We start from the raw sequence: 20,016 nt of genomic DNA, 5'->3' as shown, positions 1-20,016 counted from the left end.
CTGCTAGGAATTTACCTAAGGGATACAGGAGTACTGATGCATAGGAGCACTTGTACCCAATGTTTATAGCAGCACTCTCAACAATAGCCAAATTGTGGAAAGAGCCTAAATGTCCATCAACTGATGAATGGATAAAGAAATTGTGGTTTATGTCACAATGGAGTACTACGTAGCAATGAGAAAGAATGAAATATGGCCCTTTGTAGCAACGTAGATGGAACTGGAGAGTGTGATGCTAAGTGAAATAAGCCATACAGAGAAAGACAGATACCATATGTTTTCACTCTTATGTGGATCCTGAGAAACTTAACAGAAACCCATGGGGGAGGGGAAGGAAAAAAAAAAAAGAGGTTAGAGTGGGAGAGAGCCAAAGCATGGTTGATGGGGGGTGGGAGGGAGGGGAGGGTAGGTGATGGGTATTGAAGAGAGCATCTTTTGGGATGAGCACTGGGTGTTGTATGGAAACCAATATGACAATACATTTCATATATTAAAAACAAAAAGTAAAAAACAAAAAAAAACTAACCTAGCCACATTTGTCTATTATCACTTTACATATACTGATTTTCTTCAAAGTGCTTCTCATCACTTAATATTGTGACATGTTTAATTTTTATTTGTTTATTGTCTCTCTCACTAAAATATAAGATACAAGAGGTTAGTGCCAGCCATTTTTTTCATTGTTGTATATTTCATGCTAAATCAGGGTTTCTTACATAAAAGGAGCTCTATCACCACCTGAATGAATGAATGAGTGAATGAGTGAGTGAATGAATGAGTGAGTGAATTTTAGTTGCTCTTTAGCAGTGTGGCCCTCTTTCAGCTGTTACTATCACCACAAATCCAATTTCCACTCACATACCTCATTTTCAGATACACAGTAGCACCCACCTCGTCACTCCATCAATTAAGCTTTTGCTTCCCTTATCTTAACAGCTCCAAATGAGGCAGTGTGCCTCCTGAAAGGTGATATTCTGTCATGGCTTTTTTTTTTTTTTTTTTAAGTTGAGAGAAGTAGAAAAACAAAGGTAAACTCGAAACCAGTCTTGGAGCCTGATGGGGAGGAAGAAGAACACAGTGGCCTTTGAGCATCTGGGCTGAGACCAGCCCCCATGGTAGATGCTTCCCAGCTCTTGCTTCCAGGAAGAACTCCCAGGATCTCAGAACTTCCAGTCCTCCACTTCTCTCTGGTACCTGGGTTCGCTTTGGGCCTGAGCAGCACCTTCAGAAAGAGCATTAGTGTAGTTAAGATTTGGACAGCCTTGGGTCCAAAGCCAAGCTCTAACCCCATCAGGTCCAACATTCAAAGTGAGGTCACATTCATTAATTCAACATTTATGGAGTGCTTTCTATGCACAACCCCAGACTAAGTGATGGAAAAACATCCACAAGATAAATGTTATAGAATGCTATCTCTGGGAGTTTATAATCTAGTGGGAAAGATAGGCATAAGTTCATAATCTCTTGGTTACAACTGTAGTAAACTCCCTGTTGAAGAAGCCACTTGTTCTGTGATGGTTGATATCAGTCCCTAGACTGTAGGATAGGAAGGAAATATTTCTGACATATAATTGAGCTGAAACAAAAAGGTTGAGAGTTAACCAAAACTTGGCCAAAAGGCAGGAAGGCAATGAGAGTGTGCAGGTTGAGCACGGGAGATGCTTGGATTATTTAGAAACATGGCCCAAGATCAGAGTGGCCAGTACTCAGTGAGCAAAGTGGAAACCAATAGAAGGGAGGCAAGGACAAAATGGTACATGGTGGGCCAAATTTAGGACCTCAGTATGGTGCTAAGGACAATGGGAAATTAATGAAATACTTTAGCAAGGGAAGGACAGCAGGGCATAATCAGTTTTGCATTTTGTAATGATTTCTCAGGTCTCTGTAGAAGATGAGTTATTAGAGAGCAAGTGTGGAAAAGAGGGTCAACCATGTAGTAAGTACTACAAGATCCAAGTAAAAACTAACGACTCCTTGGACTAATAAAGGAGTGCTAATAAAGATGGAGAGAAGCAGATGGACTTGGGAGATATTTAGGAGATAAAGTCGCTAGGCTCCTGATGGATTGGACATGAGCAGTGAGGGAGGAGAGTGCCTCCAGGAAGACTCTTGACTTTCTTTCTTTTTTTTTTCCAAGTCTGGTTATTTATTTTGAGAGAGAGAGAATGCAAGCAGGGGAGGGGCACAGAGAGGGGAGAGACAGAGAATCCCAAGCAGGTTCTGAAATCCATGTTGAGCCTGATGTGGGGCTCAATCCCAGGAGTGTAAGATCATGACCTGAGCCAAAATCAAGAGTCAGACGCTTAAGTGACTGAGCCACCCAGGCACCCCAACTCTTGGCTTTCTAATTTGAGCAACTGAGAAGATGCTGCTACCTTCACTGAGATAAGATCCATTGGGCCCAGAGCAGGATGAGGGGAAATATCATAACTGTGATTTTGGACATTGTGACTTTGCACTGGCAACAACTTATTGCCTGTGAGTCTTGAGCTGATGTGTGCGACGGTGAGGACCTTGCTATCCTAAAGAGTGATTGTATAGCCTGGACCGTGGCCCAGCAGAGCAAGTGCTCAGCAATGTTACTTCCCTTTCCCTTCTTACCACCAGCCTTTGGTCATTAATTCATTCCGTACCTGTCAAGCAGTCACCTAGATACATGAGTGAACTCATGAGGTCCCTGTTGTGTTGGGGTATACTTTCTAGAAGGATAGACAGATGATAAAATAAGCAGACAGTAACTATTCTAGCTAAACTCTAGGAAGATGAATAGAGCAGGTTAAAGAAGAGAGATGGGTGCTGCTTTATGTAGAGTGGCCAAGGCATCTTTCTGGGAAGGTGACAGTTAAGCACAGACCCAAGTGAAATGAGGAAGCCAGCTTAAATGCAAGGATGCAGAAGAGGGATCGAGGCAGAAGGGACATAAAATCATAAAGACTCTGTTGGGCCTTTGCTTGGCTTGTTCTAGGAGCAGCACAAAGACCTGTGTGACTGGAAGCCAGTAAGCAAGGGGGGCCTGGTAGGAGTTGATGCTAAACAAGTGGCCAGGGTTCGTTCATACAAGGTGAGCACTTTGGCATTCACTCAGAAGCCACTGGAGGACTATGAGCTGGTGAGTGACAAAAGCCGTGTTCTGCAGGACAGAATGGTTTAGCCTATGACAGATGAAGAAGTCTTCAATAGAACCAGCTTTTTTTTGTTTTTCTATTTCTACCTCGACTCAGTGAGTGAATATAAAACAGCTGTAGAATCCAATTAATTTTTTTAAATGACATTTATGGAGCATTTGCTATGAATCTCTTGCAGAGCCTTTTACATGTTACAAGTGGTTCAGATAGCAGCCTTCTTGTGGGCGACCAACCACCTGCCTAACATGCTTGTAGAGTATTTCATTTGGTGTTCATATCCACCTTGGAAGTGGATTTGACTACCTCCCTTTCGCAGATGAGGAAACTGAGGGTCAGAGAAGTTAAATAACTTCTGTAAAGTGCCAGTAAATAACAAATGGTGGAGTCAGGATTCACCACATGTGAATGGAAGCCCAAGGCTTCCAGACTCCAAGTCCATACTGCTTCCATGGCTTCATGACAAGGTGACACCTGATTATCCCCATGAACATGTTTTATATTGAAAGGAAAGGATCTGAAAACAAACAAATGACCAACCAGCACAAAGTAAGTTCACATTTCAAAAAAAAAGTGTATCACTGACAATGAATGGAGAGAGAAATTTTCAAGCACAGAAGTGGAGAAAGCCTTCCCACCAGAAAGGATGGCAGAGTACACATATACTGTTTAAGGACCCATTAAACTGTCCTTACACTCATATGTTCACACATGCACATATGGGCTGTGGACCTACGTAAGATCAGGTAAGGCACTATGTTTTAAAAGACCCTACATCGATTCTACTATACAGCCAGAATGGAAAATGTTATTATCTATCAGTTGTCAAACTGTATCATCCACATTCTTGGCCACCTTCTCCTTTGTTGGGTCACCTGTGTGGGGCTGGGGGTATACAAGATAAATAGTAATCCAGGTGATTGGAACGCTGGCAGCACAATAACTGCGCTCTCTGACAACCACCTGAATCACAACACAACAAATTGTAGCAATGGTCATATTTGCCGGAGGCAACTATTGTGCCTACAGGCAGGAAAAAAGTCACAGGCAGGGTAAGTGTTTAAAAGAAAAGGCTGCCAGAAGTTAACCAGAGTAGAAAAAGCCATGACCCAGCACAGCTCAATAGGGACTTTGAGGGGCCTTCTGATTTCTAATCTGCCCAGTCAGGGGGGGAAAAAAAAAGGAGTATCCATTACTACAAACAGGAAGTATGGAATTCATAGAAGTTCAAACATTCTCAGAAAAAAAGAACTACCTCTTTTCAGAGTTTCCATTTTCCAAGTGTTTTCTAAGTGCTTTTAACATGTAGGGCAATAACTCGGGCTTTTTTTTTTTTTTTTTTTTTTTTAATAGTGCAGAGCTAATTACCAGACGTAGCTGTACTGCAAGCACTTAATGCCTACATAAAACATGGGGCCATAATGAAGATAATTGAAAGTATGACTTTCATCAATATTTAATTAGCATTTGGTGCTAACTCATTATTTCGGTACAATTAATTTGACATCTTGCTATAAGTCCTGAACAGATTTCAATCCAGAGGGCTGTTTTATTGGCGAGACATGTGTAACATCACACATGCCCCTGCCCAGAGGAAACAATATGAAATATGGGGGGATGATTGACAGTTTAATCTAGCTCTGAATCGCGAAGCCTAATATATTAAAACCAAATAAGCATGTTTACTTAGCAAGGCAAATCCAGTATTAATGAAACTCCTGGCCTTGCTCGCCAGTCAGGGATAGAACCCCACTGTTTCAGGTCAACTTTCTGGGGTATCATCTGTTGCAGTAATAGGAGAAACATTCAGAGTACGAGCACTCTGTTGGTCACCTCCAATCCAAAGTTTAATAACCCACCCACTTGAGACATCTAAGAAGCTCAATGTATTGTCCTACTAAAGACAAGGGAGTCCACAGCAGGATGGGAGAGGCCAGAATCCAGGGATCTGGGTTTTATGCTGGTCCTACAACATAACCACTTATTAGCCTTTGGGTAAGTCCCTGAAAGTTCCTGCAGCTCAGTTTATGTATGTGTGAAATGGTAAATAAGCCCCATTAAATCAGTGTCCCTCAAACTATCTGTGGTAAAAGGGACAGTTTTGTGTCTTACATTTTGTTTTTTCTTATTTTCCAGTGGTTGTGAATTGATATGTCCTTAAAATACAATTTTAAAAAAATGAACAGAAAAAATACTATGTTCCCAAACACTGTTCTGGGCACTGATGTGATGAAATAGCAAATAAAAACACAAACAAATTTCCTGAGTCCATGAACCTTATATTCTAGTGGGAAGAAGAAAAATAGCAAATAAGAAAACCAATAGAGAAAAAGAGAAGTGGGGACAGTGGTAAGAGATGGGAGGAAGGAAAGCAGTTAACATGCCAGAGAGTGATAGGGCGGGATGGGTTGTGTTCACAGCAGGGGAGGGGAGGGAGGCAGGAGGAGGGGAGGGGGTCCTCTGAAGGGAGGCTCTGAGGCAAAGACTGAAAGTTGAGATTGGATAGCAAGAGGAGACAGGCATGCCTACCCCCTGGAGAGGAGCACTCTAGGCATCTTTACTTAGTGCCAATTCCTCACCAGGCACCAGCACTGAGAATAGGGTTGCAAAGATTGATTTGATATAGCCCTCACCTCTGAAAAGGTCATTTTCTAATTAATACTCATAAATAATTAAAACATTTTAATGTAAGGGATTTGGGTACTTTATTGACCTCTCGACGTGACTAATTGCTCAAAAAAATTATTAACAGATAACACCTTTATTGAATACCTGCTGTGAGCCAGGACTTCTTCAAAGCAATTTTCATAGATTTCTAGACTCTATATGGCAGGTTTCATGATGATGATGACTATATTGTTACTATTTAATAGTTAAAAAGGCACAGAATAGGTAATTTCCCCAAGTCAGTTAGCAAGTGTGAGAGGCAGAAATTAAACCCTGTAGTCCTTTGCCAGACTCTAGACTTTTGGTATTATACTGAAACTACACTTTTTTTTTTTTTTAACGTTTATTTATGAGAGAGAAAGAGACAGAGCATGAACAGGGGAGGGGCAGAGAGACAGGGATACAGAATCCATAGCAGGCTCCAGGCTCTGTGCTGGAGCACGGGCACCCCTATACTGAAACTACTCCTTATGGTGTTCTTAAAAATGTTTTCCTATACAGAATTCAGAGGTCAGTATGTTTTTTAAAATGTTACTCTTTTTATTTTGTAATTATAAATATTTTTCTATGCCAATATTCAGTTCAATTATTTTGCAAACGGAAAGTCATATACTCTATACAAAAATAATTTATAACTTCAAAAAAGAATAGAAAAATAATTAAGAGACATATAAAATAAAGCCCCGATTTTTAATTATTAGGTTTAATAGATGTACAATTACTCCTCAAAATTGCTATAATGCTTTCTATACTCTTATTCTCAACTTTTGTATGTATCTGTTGTGGATCAGTGAATATTTGTGGACCATACTTGAGGGGCACTGCTTTAGACTTCTCTCAGGAAGAACTAAGAAAATAAACAGATTTTATTTTTTTGTTATTTTCTAAATATTTATTTTTGAGAGAGAGAGTAACAGCACGTGAGTGGGGACAGGGCAGAGAGAGAGGAAGGCAGAGGATCTGAAGCAGGCTCCTGAGCTGTCAGCACAGAGCCTGATGGGGGACTTGAGCCTAAATGGGATGCAAACAAGTCAGATGCTTAACTGACTGAGTCACCCAGGCACCCCAGGAAATGAAGAGATTTTAAAACAATATGAGGAAAAAGTAAAATTACTCCAATTATGAGAGGCTACTTCTGAGAAAAAAAGGCAGCAATAGCATTCAGATATAGGGAGGAGACTGGCTTTTCTTAGGATTTAAGTAAGAAACAACAGTGATTCCTAATTTTGAGTTAGTCACCCCTCTGAGACTTCTTGGGCCACACGTTCAAGAATAACACACTTACTTTATGTTGAATTCTACTATAAACAGAAGGGGAGTCAACTAACTGGACAAATTGAGAAGCTAATAGTATGTATGACTTATCAAAGCCTTTGAAAAGCAGAGAGACATCTGCTTTATAATATCCAAAGATGGATGCTGTGTGTGCAACAATTCTGTTGAGGTTAAACTGACATAAAATAAACTGCACATGTTTGAGGTGCACTTTATGATAACTTTTGACATGAACATACCTATCAGCCCCAAAAGTTTCCTCCTGCCATTTTAATCCCTCCCTCCTTCCCTGCATTCTCTCCCCTCTGCCCCATCTCCCAACCCCAGATGACTGTGGCTCTACTTTCAATACCATAGATTAGTATTCATTTCTAGAAATGTGTATGATTGGAATCAAAAGCATGTAACTTTTTTTAATTTGGCTACTTTAAGCAATTTTTTTTTAATGTTTACTCATTTTTTGAGAGAGAGAGAGACAGACAGAGCATGAGTGGGGGAGGGGCAGAGAGAGAGGGAGACACAGAATCTGAAGCAGCCTCTGTCAGCACAGAACCCGATGCGGGGCTCAAACTCATGAAACATCAGATCATGACCTGGCTGAAGTTGGACGCTAAACTAACTGAGCCGTCCAGGTGCCCCTTGAATAATTATGTTGATATTTATCCATGTTATTATATTTATATATAACATATTATATATCATAATTCATATATATATATAAATACAAGTCCTTTATCAGTTATATGCTTTTAAAATGTGAATATTTTCTCCCACAGAGGTGTGGCTTTTCATTCTCTTAATGGTATCTTCCAAAGACTAGACATTTATAATTTTTATGAAGTCCAACTTATTTTTCACTTTATGGATCATGCTTTTAGTGGGATATCTAAGAAAACTTTAACTCAAAAGCACAAAGAGTATCTTATGTTTTCTTCTATTAATTTTATAGTTTTAGGTTGTACATTTTGGCCTATGATCCATTTTAAGGTAAGTTTTGTATATAGTGTGAGGCATGCATGAAAGTTCATATATTTTTTAAATTTTCTTTAATGTTTATTTATTTTTGAGAGAGAGAGAGCACGAGCAGAGGAGGGGCAGAGAGAGAGGGAGACCCAGAATCCAAAGCAGGCTCCAGGCTCTGAGCTGTCAGCACAGACAGAGCTCAACATGGGGCTCAACTCACGAACGGAAAGATCATGACCTGAGCCAAAGTAGGACTGCTGACTGAGCCACCCAGGCACCCCATAAATGGAAGTATTTTCTTAAATTTAATTTGATTGTTGGCTACTAGTATGTAAAAATACAACTAACTTTAAAAAATATTCTCACGGGGGCGCCTGGGTGGCTCAGTCGACTAAGCGGCCAACTTCAGCTCAGGTCATGATCTCGCGGTCTGTGAGTTCGAGCCCCGCGTCGGGCTCTGTGCTGACAGCTCAGAGCCTGGAGCCCGTTTCAGATTCTGTGTCTCCCTCTCTCTGACCCTCCCCCATTCATGCTCTGTCTCTCTCTGTCTCAAAAATAAACATTAAAAAAAAATTAAAAAAAAATATTCTCACTCACCATCTGTCTAAGAACACTAAACGGAGTTCTCAAAAGATGATAGATATTAGAAAAGGCAATTGACTTTGCAAAAGAAGATGGTTCGCAGGAGTTGTCATGGAGAGACCTAAGTTACTGACTGTCTTTTCCCTGTGCCCAGAACAATGGCCAGGGGTGCCTGGCGGCCCTGGATATGTTGGAAATGACCCCATGGATAAGAACTGCTTACTTCCACTGGGGAGATCAACTTAATGCAGTGTTAGTTGTTATCCCTGTTAATGGAACTGGTGCGGAGTGTTCTGAGGAGCCTTGGGCTAAATACTGAGTTCAAAAGGCAGCAAGAAGATGGAAAGTGAGGTCTTGAGAGCACACAACCAATTTGAGCAATTCTGGCCCTCATGTAGAGAGTTCTACATCTCAAGAGGAGGGAGTCCTGGGCTGAAATCTTTTTGCTGGAATAACCAGCTCAGTGAGAACAGCTTCAGCTATCATCCTGATTAGGAGAGATACCAGCTCTCCAGTTACTTAATGCTCTCAAGGTGTGGGTGCCTAAAGAGTATGGAGGAGGCTGAGAGTCAGAGTCTTACAGGTAGGGTACAACAGTCTGAGTCAGCAGAGGACTGGGCTGCTAGCGATGTGGCCAAAATAGCAGTAGGATCAACCATTGGACATATCATGCCATCGGAGGGATGTGGCTGATTCTGTTGAAGCAGTCATAAGCAGGGAACACCTACTTGTTTTATTTTATTTTATTTTAATTTTATTTTATTTTATTTTATTTTATTTTATTTTATTTTATTTTATTTTTATAAAACTTTTAACCTTAATTCCAGTATAGTTAACATACAGTGTTTTATTAGTTTCAGGTATACAATATATATGATTCAACAATTCTATACATTACTCAGTGCTCATCATGATTAGTGTACTCATAATCTCCTTTACTTATTTCATCCATCCCCCATGCACCTCCCCTCTGGTAACCACCAGTTGGTTCTCTAAACTTAAGAGCCTATTTCTTGGGGTGCCTGGGTGGATCAGACAGGTAAGTCTCAGACTTCAGCTCAGGTCATGATCTCACAGTTTGTGGGTTTAAGCCCTGTGTCAGGCTCTGTGCTGATGGCTCAAAGCCTAAAGCCAGCTTTGGCTTCTGTGTCTCCCTCTCTCTCTTTCTGCTCCTCCCCTGCTTGCATTCTGTGTGTGTGTGTGTATCTCTCTCTCAAAAATAAATAAACATTAAAATTTTTTTTTAAAAAGAGTCTATTTCTTGGTTTGTCACTCTCTTTTTTTTTCTTTGCTCATTTGTTTTGTTTCTTAAATTCTATATATGAGTGAAATCATATGGTATTTGTCTTTCTCTGACTTATTTCACTTAGCATAATACTCTCTTAACTCTATCCATGTTGTTGCAAATAGCAAGATGTCCTTCTTTTTTATATATCTTCTTTACCCATTCATCTATCAATGGACACTTAGGCTACTTCCATAATTTGGCTATTGTAAATAATGCAGCTATAAACATAGAGGTGCATGTATCCCTTTGAATTAGCATTTTTGTATTTTGGGGGTAAATAAACAGTAGTGTGATTCTCTGGATGGTAGAACAGTCCTGTTGTTAACTTTTTGAGCAATCTCCATACTGTTTTCCACGGTGGCTATACCAGTTTGCAAAATTTGAGGACATACCAAAAAGACTCAGAAATAGAGATAAACAATATTTAAGTTTATATTTTAAAAATAAAAATTAATTAAAATAATCTATGGCAGGGGCACCTGGGTGGCTCAGTCGGTTGAGTGTCAGCCTTCAGCTCAGGTCATGATCTCATGGTTCATGAGTTTGAGCCCCACATCAGGCTCACTGCTGTCAGTCTGTCAGCACAAAGCCCACTTCTGATCCTCTGTCCTTCTCTCTCTGCCCCTCCCTTGCTTACACTCTCCAAAAAATAAATAAATATTTTTGAATAAGTAAATAAAATAAAATAGCCTATGACAAACAAAATATCAAAAATTTAAATGGATGGGAATGCAAGCTGGTGGAGCCACTCTGGAAAACAGTATGGAGGTTCCTCAAAAAACTAAAAATAGAATTACCTTATGACCTAGCAATTGCACTACTAGGCATTTACCCACGGGATACAGGTATGCTGTTTCGAAGGGACACATGCACCCCCATGTTGATAGCAGCACTATCCACAATAGCCAAAGTATGGAAAGAGCCCAAATGTCCATCGATGGATGAATGGATAAAGAAGATGTGGTATATATATACAATGGAGTATTACTCGGCAATCAAAAAGAATGAAATCTTGCCATTTGCAACTACGTGGATGGAACTGGAGGGTATTATGCTAAGCGAAATTAGTCAGTCAGAGAAAAACAAATATCATATGACTTCACTCATATGAGGACTTGAAGAGACAAAACAGATGAACATAAGGGAAGGGAAACAAAAGTAATATAAAAACAGGGAGGGGGACAAAACAGAAGAGACTCATACATATGGAGAACAAACTGAGGGTTACTAAAGGGCTTGTGGGAGGAGGGATGGGCTAAATAGGTAAGGGACACTAAGGAATCTACTCCTGAAATCATTGTTGCACTATATGCTAACTAATTTAGATGTAAATTAAAAAAAAAAAAAAAACTTAAATGAAGACAATGTCATATTGAGTTCTATTGGAGCTTGAGGTAAAAGGAAAAATGTGCCCCCTATATCCATGTTTTTATCTATTTTTTAACAGCTAGTTTTTTCCCAGAATATTAAAGTAGTTGAAAAAGTATTGAAAAATTTAAAAGTATGTGTAATAAAATTTTATATATTGTTTTAAGTATAAATATTTTATTTACACTAAAATAATTTATTATAATCTAACTTTAATTGAAGCAGGCTCATCAATAATATTTTCAAAATCTACTTCTGGAGCGTGCAGACGCCACCATCTCAGAGCCACCCATGCCACCCAGACATGGTCAACTCCACCGTGTTCTTTGACATCACCAGGAACTGCAAGCCCTTGGGCCACATCTCCTTCAAGCGGTTTGCAGACAAAGATCCAAAGAGTGCAGAGAACTTTTGTGCTCTGAGCACTGGGAAGAAAGGATTTGGTTATAAAGTTTCCTACTTTCACAGGATTATTCAAGATTTATGTGCCAGGGTAGTGACTTCACATGCCATAATGGCACTAGCGGTAAGTCCATTTACAGGGAGAAACTGGATGATGAAAATTTCATCTTAAAGCACACGGGTCCTAGCATCTTGTTCATGGCAAATGCTGGACCTAACATAAATGGTTTCCAGTTTTTCCTCTGCACTTCTGAGACTGAGTGGTTGGATAGCAATCATGTGGTCTTTTGCAAGGTCAAAGAGAGCATGAATATTATGGAAGCCATGGAGCAATTTATGTCCAGGAATTGCAAGACCAGCAAGAAGATTGCCGTTGCTTACTATGCACAGATCTAATAAATTTGACTTGTGTTTAACTTAACTGGCAGATTATTCCTTCTGTAGCTCAGGAGAGCACCCTTTCACCCCCATCTGCTTGAACTATCTTATAATCTCTGTGCTCTTGCTGCAGTTCTATGGGTTCCATATTTTCCTAAGTCCCCTCCAAATCTAGCTGGATTGCAGAGTTAAGTTTGTGATTATGAAGTAAAAACTAAATAAGGATAATAAAAGACAAAACTAAAAATCTGATTCTAGGAAAAAAAGACATTAAAATGTATAAAAATATGGATAAATGGGGGGGACACACTTTTCCTTTTGCTTCAGGTTCCAACATATTTCAACATGGAATACTTCCTGAGAATAAAACCACGTGAAGAAAAACAAACCAGAGAGATGTCAGGGCAAGGAGAGAGGTGAAGAACCAGAGAGAGAGCCACAGAAAGGCTAACATCCTTTGCACGTGTGCAGCTGACTGCATCAGAAGCCAGGTCTGTACCTGGACTTCTCAACTTTGTGTGCATTAGTTTCTGTTGTTTTCACTGTGTGATTTGTGTTTCTGTCACTTGAAATTCAAAATCCATGTTTAATCAGGGGCTTTGTCTTAAGTTGGGTTCCTGAAGCAGACCCTGAGACAAGATGTGAGTTCAAGTAGTTTACTTGTCAGGGGATCCCCAGAAAATAACAGGGGAGAATGAGAACGTGAGATGGGAGAGGGAAGGGAGGGGATAAAAGGAAGCTTTGTGAAGCAGTGTGTCACTTGAACATCTCTGGGGCTCTCTGTAGAACACATCTCAAATTTGCCTCACCCCGCCCCAGGTGATAAGGCTAGAGTATTTAGCTGTAGCTCCCATATGCCATTGGCTCCTGGGGGCGCTGACTCCCTGACATTTAAGTCTGCCTCTTGCTCAGATCAAGAGAAAGATGTTAAACAGAGAATCTTAGGTGCTTGCAGTAGAAGTCTGACCAACCACATATACTGGAAAGATGGTGTTCAGGACTATGGTGAGAACACCTGCAATGTATACCACAGTCTTGAAGGGTGAGTGCATTGACTAAAGGCACATAGAACAAAGTCTCTCTCTTTACAGGCCAAAGTGGGAAGCTGGTAATATATAATGGAAAGCTGCTAGAATTTGGATTTGGAAAGAGCAGACTTGAAATGTTATCCCCAAACCTTACTGATTGTGTGGATTGGACAAATCTCTTAATGTCTTTGATTCATCTGTATGTTTCCTCATCTGTGGAATGAGTAGAATGATAATAAAACTGACTTCCGAGCCATGCAATGAGGACCAAACGAGGTGCAGAATGGATGAGAAATGCCTTTAAACAATTGATTTTAATTTTTTTATTAGGGAGTCTTAGAAAAGAAGTTTCCATGTTGGAGGGTATTCAAAAATTACTTGAAGAACTTATTAAAAATAGAGTGACATCTAGAATTTCTGATTCAGGTCACCTAGAGTGTGACCCTAGACTCCTCATTGTTCAAATGTCACTCTATAAGACTAAAACACGTGGCTTGTGGGTCATACGTTGAGAAACACTGCAACTGGACAGAATATATGGAAGGAGAAAGCAACAGGCTGTGACTGAAAGATAGGCCTGAGAGAGGAGCTGAAGGTCATGCAGGAAACTAAAGGGAACTCGGGTTTACCCTGTGAGCAAAGAGGCAACATGTTAAAGGCTTTAAAATAGGGGAGGAGCACCTGGGTGGCTCAGTCAGTTAAGTGTCTAACTCTTAGTTTTGGCTCAGGTCTCGATCTCATGTTTGTGAGATGGAGACCCATATTGGGCTCTGTGCTGACAGTACAGAGCCTACTTGGGGTTCTCTCTGTCTCTCTCTCTCTGCCCCTCCCCAGCTCATGCTTTCTCCTTCTCTCCTTCTCTCTCTCAATAAATAAATAACCATTTAAAAAATAATAAAATAAAATAAAATAAAATAGGGGAGTGATATGATTAGTACCACAGGAGAGAAATGCCTTTGGCTGCAGCACTGAGAAAAGATTAAGGTGGGTAGCAAGGTGAGGACTAAGAAAACAAGACTGGGGAGGCTGGTAGGAAATGAGATCGGGAACTGGGGGAATGAACCTGAGAACAGAAGACATGGGGGTGGAGAAACAAATGCTAATAACAGATTTTAAGAGAAAAAGCAGAACACCAAAATGTATATGCATATTGTATGTTCCTATTTTGTTCATACATTTGTGTGTATATATGTGTAAACACACACACACACACACACACACACACACACACACACACACTTAGAAGAAAAGGAAATGCAACCAAATGTTAATGCTTATCTCTGAATAGTACATTACAATGGAGGTTTTAAGTCTTTTTTTAAAAACAGATTTTTTGGCGGACTCCTGGGTGGCTCAGTTGGTTAAGCATCTGACTTCGGCTCAGGTCATGATCTCATGGTTCATGGTTTCAAGCCCCGTGTTGGGCTCTGTGCTGACAGTCAAGCTGTCTGTCTTGCTCGGAGCCTGCTTCAGATTCTGTGTCACCATCTCTCTCTTCCCCTCTCCTGTTTGCTCTCTGCCTCTCTTTCTTTCTCTCTCAAAAATAAATAAACATTAAAATAAATAAATAAATAAATAAATAAATAAATAAATAAATAAATATAAATAAATGAATAAAAACACATTTTTTCTTCCATTAATAAACATGTATTACTTTCATGATTATATAAAAAAGAATATAAAGAAAGAAAGGGGGAAACATTTCATTATAAAACAATTTCACAGGAATGGCTGAGGAACAGCCAAAGAGGAAAATCTACAAAAGAACAAGTCATTCTTCGTGAGGACTTAGAAGCAAATTCTGGGGAAATCTTTAGCACTATTAGTTAACTGTGATGTGGTTATTTAAGCTTTTTTTCAGCTCCTACTATTACCTCATATGCCTTTAAAATATAATTAAATAAAAGTTACTGCAGGTTGATTGATGGCTGGAATCTTGCTCACTTGCAAAATGGGTAGAACTTGAACTGTGTATATATTGCACATTCAAGAGGTGAAATGCAGGGCTCCTGGGTGGCTCAGTCAGTTAAGCGGCCGACTTCGGCTCAGGTCATGATCTCGTGGTCCGTGAGTTTGAGCCCCACGTCGGGCTCTGTGCTGACAGCTCAGAGCCTGGAGCCTGTTTCGGATTCTGTGTCTCCCTCTCTCTGACCCTCCCCCATTCATACTCTGTCTCTCTCTGTCTCAAAAATAAACAAACGTTAAAAAAAAAAGAGGTGAAATGCTTTTCTGTTTCTTTAATGATTTTTAACTTTAAGGTAGAGTCAGATATGCACAAGGGAGGAAAAAACAATCCATAGTTTTTAGAACTGACAAAAAAATGTGTAAGGCTTAGTAAAAATCATGCCAAGAAGCATGGTGTGGTAATATATCTAAGAAAATCCAATATATCAAGTAGTTCTTAGATTAGCATATGTTAATTTTGGTTGAATGAAACTTGATGGTTGTTTGGAAGTGTAAAAGAGTAAATGTAATTCATGACCGCAAAATTTGGGGTAACATAGCATGGAGCATTCAGGATTGGCTATTTTTCTACTTTTAATGCACTTCTGATGAAGCTCTCACATTCATACTGTCACTTTAGGGAGGGGGTCCAAAGGTTCCTGGGCTCCCAAAAGCAGCCCTTAAAAATCTTCACAGTGCCTTTCTGTTGACATCTAATACAGGATAGGAACCAGGATAACTGGGTTCAAACAGGTAAAGGACTAGTCACCTCACAACGTTAACAAAGGGTTCAAAGAGGGATTTTCATGAAAAGCTAGGTTTAGCAGGGGCATCATCATGGTAGAGGAGGATAGGAGGGTTTGTGCTCTATCTACCATCATTCTAAGCAAAACAAATGGCCGAGAAAACTTACCAAGAGAAAAAAGCCTCGTGCATATTTAAGCAAAGGTTGTAAATAGGATTGCAGGGCACAGTTTGTATTCTAGAGAACATTGGGACTTGGGTAGAAATTAAAACAAAGCAATAAGAAAAAAACCAAGCAGATCTCAAAGTCAATACTACAGAAACACCTGCTATTTGCTGTTTACTGCCCAAAAGGTCAAAATGTCTCCCTACAGTCTTGTATAGGAAAAGAGATACTTAAATCCAATGATTCCTACTTTATGGACTGTGGACTTCTAAGGAACCAGGGATTTTGCAAGGTGGCTTTATACCTGTAGAAACACAAGTCTTAGATAAGAAGATATAAGAACATAGAATTACCTGCAAAGAGGATTTGCATTGCTTCCCACCTATATTTATATACCTACTACTATTTTTCAAATGTATATCAATTTAATTGAAATTAATTCTTAGTAACTTTGGACATTTGATCTGTTAATAACAAATCTGCAATAAACACATACCAAAAATATGTCAACTGTGGTGTGAGAGATGGTAAAAATATTTAACATCAAAGGAGCCCTTCCTTGCTCAAAAAATCTAGGAATGCCTGCCTTAAATAATTTACAAGTATCAGTATATAATAAAGAGTTTCTGCTAATAGCTTAGAGCAGTGGTTCTTAATCTTGGCTGCATGTTCTAATTACCCAGGGAGTTTTCAAAAACTCCACTGCCCAGGTCATGCTCAGAATCTGTGAGATGAGACCCCACCATCAGAATGTTTAAAGCACATGTATTTCAATTTTAATTTCTTTGAAAACCAAAAGACACACATGGTAAACCTTTCCACATATAAACAAGCATATGCAATGAAAAGTCTCTCTCCTACCTCTTATTCCAACACCTATTCTCTTGTCAGACACTACCACTATTTCCAGCTTCTGGGCAATGATGCAGAGATACCTTAAGCATACATAAAGGTAAAAATTGATATTCTTGTTATGATATGAATTTTTAACAATTATCTTTGCCAAACATAGGACAGCCTATACTGTATGGATGGATGTAGTATAAAGTCATGATCCCATGGGTCGCAAAGAAACAAGCTGCTAACCTGAGCAGGATCAATTGCTTCTATGTTTTGCATGCATCTTCCTTTGCTATATGTTATTAATTTTGCCATCTGTTAGCACTCAGTGACAGACAAGCAGTAGTAGACACCAAAGGTTAGGAAATACTTTGGGAGATAAACTTTAGTTTGAGAAAATTCTATCAGTTAACTTAATTTGTATGCAAATAAATATCACTGCCATTGCCTTGAAGAATTTGGAGCTGTGCTTGGGTGGAGAAGACAGAAAGTGGTAGAACAGAGAAAGGACGGTTTGTTCTGGCTCTATGCCTTTAAATATCCAGACACTAGAAGAGGGTGAGCCAAGCACAAAAACCATGTCTCAAGAGTTGTCCGAGATTAATTAGAATTTGTTTTAAATGCCACGTCTTTATCTTTTCATTCCCTTTATCTCTGGCTTTCCCCTTTTAACAACCCACTGGACCCCCACCCCTTAAAGTCAGGGACAATGTCTTGTCACCAGTGCATCCCTAGTGCCTTGCACAGTGGCTGGGTTTGGAAGGCAAGAGCCATACAAACAGAGGAATCCCAGCAGATCTACTAGCAAAAAGAGATGACCCTCAAGCTTCAGTGAGAAGTGGGTGTGAGTGCCTGGAAACAGGGCAAAGGGAGATCTGCAAAAGTCACCAAAGAAAATGTTGTCCCAGGGATTTCTCAAGGAAAGAACAAAAATCAGAAGGGGTGGGTTCAAGTTCCAGTGCTGGTACCATCTATCTGGCCTCGAGCTGGACAATCTTTTTGCCCTTGGAACTGGGTTTTTTGAAGCCTGGGTTTCCTTAGAGATATGGGGTGGGTTGGAGTACTGTGAGAAGTGGCCACATGCATTAGTCCCACTTCGTTCAGAACAGTTTTTGTCTTATCTGGTTGGGAGTTCTCCATAAAATCTTATTTTAACGAAGAGTTTTCTTGCTTTAAATTTGGTTAAATTCCACTAGACTGATCATTTCTGAGATTTAATCTGGCTCAAAGATTCTAGGGTTCAATAATTTCTAGATTTAGGGTCTACAAAATGAATATTTCAGGCTCTTGAACTTTAAAATTTGTTTCTTCTTTGGCCTGGGAATGAATCATTTTCTAGAAGTGCCACTGAAAACATTATAAAAACGTCCTCATACTGAAACGCTAAAGGCACGTAGGCATAAATGCATTAATGGCTTTTCATTATTTCCTAACAAAATCAATACTTCTCTTTTCTGGTTAGATTTGTATAACAGCAAATAGGATTTTCTAGGCTTATGAGTGGCCCACAAAGACTTATCTCTTACAGTGAAAATTTCCAGTCAAAATCAAAATGTGGAAAATATTTTTGCTTCCCCCCAACTTCCCAACAAGCCAAGGAGGAAGCACCACTTTTCTGATAGCGCCCACTTCACTTCATTTAAAGATAACAAATGAGAGAGACACTATCCTAATAGGAATCAGAGGACTGAGGATTAATTATTTCCCAGGCAGCTGACTCTCCCACCCTGTTGGAGGGCAGGCTCTTCCTCAGGGAGCCCTTCCGCACTGCTGATAATGCGCCTTATGCAGTGAAACAGCAGCAACTGCAGTTGTCACCCTAGATTTTCAAGTTCTCAGGGCTTAGGACTTAGAAAAAATGAGATTCCGGGGCATATTGGGCGGGGCACTGGACTAGCATCTAACAAACTTGAGTTTTGGTCTTGGCTTCACCATGTAACTTGCCTGAGTCTCAAATTTTTCATCCCAGAGGTGGGGATGATGATCCATGTTCTCTAGATCTCAAGGAGTCTTCAGGAAACAAGAGGCATGAAGGTTCTTTAATGAGGGTCATCTTCGCCTGAGCTACTACAACAAAATACCTTAGAGGGGGAGGGGGCTTAAACATTAGACATTTACTTCTCACAGTTCTGGAGGTTTGTTAAGTCCAAGATCAAGGTATCAGCCAATTCAGCTCTTGGTAAGAGTTCTCTTCCTGACTTGCAGATGGCCACCTTCTCATTGTATCCTAAGAGGAGGGAGAGAGGGAGGGAGAAGGGGAGGGGGAAAGGAAAGGGGGAAGGGGGAGATGGGGAGGTGGAAGGAGCAAGGGGAGAGAGACAGCTTGTACTTTGATCTCTTCCTCTTCTTACAAGGATACTAATCCCATCATAGAGCCCCACCCTCATGCCCTCGTCTTAAACTAAGCACCTCTCAAAGGCCCACCTCCAAATACCATCACATTAGTGGTTAGGGCTTCAATACATGCATGGGGAGGGGCACAAACATTCAGTCCATAACAAAGGTGAAGCACTATAGAAATTAATAAACTATGTATTGGAGAGTATGAAATGATGTTGTCAGCATTTATTCCAGTCTTTCTAGGATGCCTTCCTGGATTGCAGGCCTAGAAGTTAAAAACAACATTTCTCAGGGTACTTGGGTGGCTCAATCCATTAAGCATCTGACTCTTGATTTCAGCTCAGGTCATGCTCTGGAGGTTCCTGAGTTCGAATCTCATGCTGTCAGGCTCTGCATGGACAGTGCAGAGCTTACTTGGGATTCTCTCTCTTCCTCCTTTGTGCCCCTTCCCTGCTCTTTCTCTCTCAAAATAAATAAATAAACTTTTACAAAAAGACATTTCTCAAATGACCTTGCATCTGATGATTGTGGGTATGATTTGGACTTTGCTAAACACATACGTTTATGAGAGACTTGAGTATGGAATTGGGTGTAGTTGTGACAGAGGAGGCATGGTTTAGCAGTGGACAGCTGGAGGGGCTGCCTCCATGCAAGAAAGGTAGTTTTGTAATTGTGGTGGAAGCAGTGTCTCCTTGTCAGCAGGTTCTCCCTTGTCAGCACTTCTTTCTTGGAAGTTCCACTGGTTAGTTCCCTTAGTCCTTCCAGTGATTCTGCAAACCATTTAATAATCAGCTGTAAATCCTACCTTAAACTCACTGGACTCAGAAGATCTTGCTTTGTCTCTTTAGGTCAGGTGCCAAGGCCAGTTAGGATCTCAGAGAGGTGGAAACAGGTGTTCAAGGTGATGTT

The 20,016-nt window shown here is 40.1% G+C and overlaps 1 pseudogene; it reads left to right on the top strand.

The window, feature by feature from the left end:
* Positions 1–11,569: 11,569 nt before the first annotated feature.
* LOC123596745 lies at positions 11,570–12,063 on the top strand (annotated as a pseudogene).
* The last annotated feature ends 7,953 nt before the right edge of the window (positions 12,064–20,016 follow it).

This window comes from Leopardus geoffroyi, chromosome C1 (genome assembly GCF_018350155.1).
Source record: "Leopardus geoffroyi isolate Oge1 chromosome C1, O.geoffroyi_Oge1_pat1.0, whole genome shotgun sequence".
In the NCBI taxonomy this organism is placed as follows: Eukaryota; Metazoa; Chordata; class Mammalia; order Carnivora; family Felidae; genus Leopardus; species Leopardus geoffroyi.
This window is presented reverse-complemented; position numbering and strand designations above follow the sequence as displayed.